Source organism: Arachis ipaensis, chromosome B8 (genome assembly GCF_059453495.1).
Source record: "Arachis ipaensis isolate K30076 ecotype BB chromosome B8, ASM5945349v1, whole genome shotgun sequence".
NCBI lineage: Eukaryota > Viridiplantae > Streptophyta > Magnoliopsida > Fabales > Fabaceae > Arachis > Arachis ipaensis.
Genome location: NC_142443.1, coordinates 26,049,183 through 26,054,283, shown reverse-complemented (window position 1 = coordinate 26,054,283; position 5,101 = coordinate 26,049,183).

The following is a 5,101-nucleotide window of genomic DNA, read 5'->3' as shown; positions in this document are numbered from 1 at the left end:
ATCGTTTTGGATTAGGATGAAGTCATTCTCATTAAAGCTTCTTTTAATAACCTTTTTGTTCTACCTGATTGCCATTCTTTGCTTCATGGCTTCCTTTTTAATCCGAGCTCCTTCCCGCACCTCGGGTAATAACTCGAACTCTTCTTTACAGGCCTTAATGTTTCTGACCTCATCATAAAATCGAACACATGGACTTTCTTCATTTACCTCTACTGGAAGCATGACCTCTATACTGTATGCCAGTCAAAAAAATGATTCTTTAATAGTTAATTGAGGTGCTGTGCGATATACCCATAGAACATGTGGTAGCTGTTCGACCCAAAATTCTTTTATTGTATCTAACCTTCTTGTTAATCCTACAATTATGACTTTATTTGCTGCCTCCATTTGTTCATTGGCTTAAGGATGTTCCACACTATGGAATTGATGTTTGATTTTGAGATCGAACACCAATTTTCTAAAAGTCACATCTATGAATTGGGTTTTGTTGTTTATTGTAATGGAGGTTAGAATACCAAACGTGGTGATAATGTTTTTGACAAAGAACCTTTTACTCTGTTGAGCGGTGATAAAAGCTAAGGGTTCTGCTTCTATTCAATTTGTGAAGTAGTCCACAACCACGATTACATATTTTACCTGCCCAGGGGCTTCGAAAAATGGTTCGAGTAAATCCATTCCCCATTTTACGAAGGGCAAAGGTGAGGTGATGTTGATAAGCTCTTCAGATTGTGCTACATAAAAAATTGTCATAGAACTGACAAGTCAGACATTTCTACACTTAATTAATGGCTTCTTTTTTGCAAAGTAGACTAGTAAAACCCAGCTCGGAGTTATTTTTGGCTAATGATCGAGCTCCGAGATTATTGTCACAGATTCCAACATGAATTTTTTCTAGTACTTTCTCAGTTTTGGATGTTGGGACATACTTGAGTAATGATATAGAAATTCCCCTTTTGTATAAGGCTTCTCGTGCCAATGTGTAGTATTGGGCTTCTCAGACAAGTTTTTTGGCTTCTTTCTTATCAGATGGGAAGATGTCAAACTTGAGCTATTCCAAAACAGGATCCATCCAACCCATGTCTAATTTTTTTATTGTAAGTACTATTGTATCCGACTTGTTGACAGTAGAGGAAACTTGGAGGTTTTCTTGTATTAAGCTTTTGCTATTCCCTCCTAGCTTTATTCTTGCAAGCTTTGATAGAGTCTTAGCTCGACTATTTTTCTCCCTTGCTACGTGTTAGACTTCAGCTACATGGAATTCAAAAAGCAAATTCAAAGTCTTCTACAAGTACTGCTTCATGTTAAGATCTTTTGCTTGATAACCTTTATTTATTTGTGAAGTGACAACCTGCGAGTCACTGAAGACAAGTACCTTAGTTGCTCCTACTTCTCATGCAAATCGTAATCCTACTAATATTGCTTGGAATTCGGCTCAGTTATTGGATGTTGTGATGTTGAATTTCAAAGGTAGCTCTATTGAGGTGCCTTCTTCATTTTCTAGATTTACTCATGTCCTGTTGCTGAAGTTGTTGGAAGATCCATCAACGTAAATTTTTTAAGTTTCCGGCGCCTCTTTGGGTTCTTTCCCAACATATTCTGCGACAAAGCCCGCAAGATATTGCAATTTTATGCCAACTTAGGCTCATACTTCAGCTCATCTCGGTCTTTTGATTTTGTTAAGATTGGAAGCTACGTGAAGTATTCTTTGAATTCTTGAATTGTCTTCTTGCATTCTTCAGTCCATTTTAAATCGGTGATTTTCGTCAAAAGGGAGAACAATGGTAACAACCTAAGGGTTGATCCTGCTAGAAATCAAGAAAGAGCCGCCAATCTTCCATTCATCTGCTATACTTCTTTAAGGCAGGTCAGACATGATATGTTTAATATAGTAGAACATTTATTTGGGTTAGCCTCTATCCCTCTTTGAGTGAGGATGAACCCGAGGAACTTCCCACCTCCTATTGCAAATGCACATTTGGTTGGGTTAACTCTCACGTTATGCTTTCTAATCGTATAGAATACCTTCTGAAGGTTGGGAACTAAATCTACTTCCTCCTTACTCTTGACAAGCATGTCATCTATATACACTTTCATCAAAGACCCGAGGTGTTTGTGGAAGACCTTGTTCGTTAGCCTTTGATAAATAGTCCATGTAATTTTTAATTTGAATGGCATTACTACATAGTAATAATTTGCCTTTAGAGTGATGAATTAGGTAATTTCTTGGTCTGGGACATGCATGGGTATTTGATTATACTCTAAGTAAGTATCCATGAATGATAAAAATCAGCATCCCGAAGCCACATCCACCAGGGTGTCATTGTTGGAAAGGGATAGGGATCTTTGAGCCATGCTTTATTCAAGTTGGTGTAATCGACGCACATCCTCAACTTCTCGTTTTGTTTCTTAACCAGTACTATATTAGACAACCAAAGCAGTTATTCGACTTCCCTAATAAACCAGGCTTCCAAGAGATGGATCAACTTCAACCAATGACTTTATCACTTTCACAATCATATTTGATTTCAGCTTAACATGATCTTGAGAAATGGTAGTTCTAGTGTATGTGTGACTACCATTGTGCCACCTTATCACTTAACAAAATTTTCTCTTAATAAGACTAGCTCTAATAAGTCAATCGCAACTTACTTCGTATTGTACAACTTGGCTAGAATGTGGTTGGCTCAAATTCACACACCTAGTAATCTACATCCCTATGAATGGTATAATCTTTAATTCCTGTAATCACAATCTCTCTAGAATTGAATTTCATACCAACGACAAACTCACTGTCTGTTACAACAACAGGGTCTACACCAATAACAACAAAAAATAAATCTGATTATTGCTATACAACAACAACAATAATAATAAAAAAAAGGACTACGTACCTGCATTGACATACTTAGAAAATTCTATTCTATTCGTAGTGTCTAGATCCAAAGTATGCATGAAAGAAGGCTCTTTAGATGAATGTTGGCTTGCTATTATATTTGCCACATTTGCTATATTAAGCTCAACTATTATATCATCTTTATCCCCATCTTCAGTTTGAACAACAATATGATAAGTGCCCTCAAATTTCTCTTCACTTTTAGTATTATAACTCGTCCAGTCAATGTTAGGTTTCAGTAAATCAACCTCAACCAATTCTTCAAACTCAACATATAATTCGATAACTGACATCTACGTCGGTGTTTGTTGGTAGATCAAAAGTATCCCTTGCATGCTTACTTTGTTAGCCACATACATTATTTGAAACTAAATGAAATCATCGAATACTAACACAGGCTATCTATAGAGAATATTTGTGAGTTTCTTTAATACTTGATTATCAATATATTGACAAAGTACACTCTTAAATTTCTCATATGTTATTGCAAAAGAACAACAACATCACCTGAATTTTCACATATAAAATTCACACCTTCAGATGTTTGAAGTAAAATCTGACATTATAATGTACCCAAATAGGGTCCTTAAGAATTTCACATCAAACTTTTTTGTCCCCAAAAAAAATTATTACGTTGAGATCCTTGAACTTTACAAAAATAAGATATATAAGTCCCTACCTTAAGCAGACCCTTTTGTTTTACTTTTGTAAAATTCAGGAATCTCAATGTAATAAAATTTTCTTGGGACGAAAACGTCCAATCCGAAATTCTTTAGGAACCTATTTGGATATATACTTTTATAATATATTTTCGAGTATATAGCCAAATAGGTTCCTGAAAAATTTTGCATCAGATATTTTCGTCCCCAAGAAAATTTTATCACATTGAGGTTCCTGAACTGTACAAAAGTAAGACATATAGGCCCCTACTTTAGTTAGGTATGTTGCTTTCATTTGCACAAATAGGTCATCAAAAGTGTGACGCAAGGACTTATATGTCTTATTTTTGTAAAGTTCAGGAACCTCAACGTAATAAATTTTTTTTGGGGACGAAAATGTCCAATGCAAAATTTTTCAGAGACCTATTTGGGTATATACTCTATATTTTCAAACTAACACCCTATCCATTTTTATACTCTTGTTAAACTCATTCAAATATTTTTTTCTCTAAAGAAAAATACTCTATTGCTCACACTCAACCTAATAATTTGTTCTTCCTTTTATAATACTTCAGTTATATTTTTTTAATCAGAAAAGTACAATACATCTCCTGTGTATTATGAATTCGACTCTCATGTATTGTGAATATGCCCCCTATGTATTCAGAATACATCCTTGCGTATTACTTTTTTAATACTTAAAAAATGCAATATGTCTCCCATATATTGTTCAAGAAAAATTAAAAAAAAATCTATTGCAGCAATTCAAATCCTGCAAATTGTTTTGTTCTAAAATTCTGTGAAACACTATATAACTCAATAACTAGGTATACACTAAAATTTTTTCAATATCTAAAGAAATTAGACACCTAGAGGTCCACGTAGAGACGAAAGTAAAAATATTTAGCAACAACGACGAAATAAAAATAAGAGTAAAATAACAATTAAGTCCTTTAAGATTTTGATCTTAGACTAATTAGCTCTTGAAGAAAAAAAAAGGTACTAATTTAGTCCTCCATTATAGCAAATAATAGACACGTGATATTCTTTTATTAATTTATTACATAAAACTTAACGGTGGTGCTTATATACTGTGACATGTATATTAAGAAATATTGTCATGTAGATAACAACTTTTGGAACGAAATTTCACCTGTCTTGGTAGAATTTGTGATAAATAGATAGTAATTGATAAAGATTATATAGAAATTCAAAAGATAATAAATCTTTCACTATTTAAAACTACATTATTTTCATGCTCATATGGTAGTAACAAGACACACCTCACTATATATAACAAAATACATAGACAATTTTATTTCATTTTACACCATCCATTGACATGTCTACTATTTGCTATCGTAAAAAATTTAATTGATACTTTTTTTTAAGACTAATTAGTCCGAGCTAAAAATAATCTTGAGAATTTAATTGTTATTATTTTATTCTAAAAATAATGTTAAGAAAAAAATAATTTTTTTAAAAATATACGTGACAAATAAATTAAAGAAAGAAATATATGTATTATGAATTTTTGTATAACAAGGTT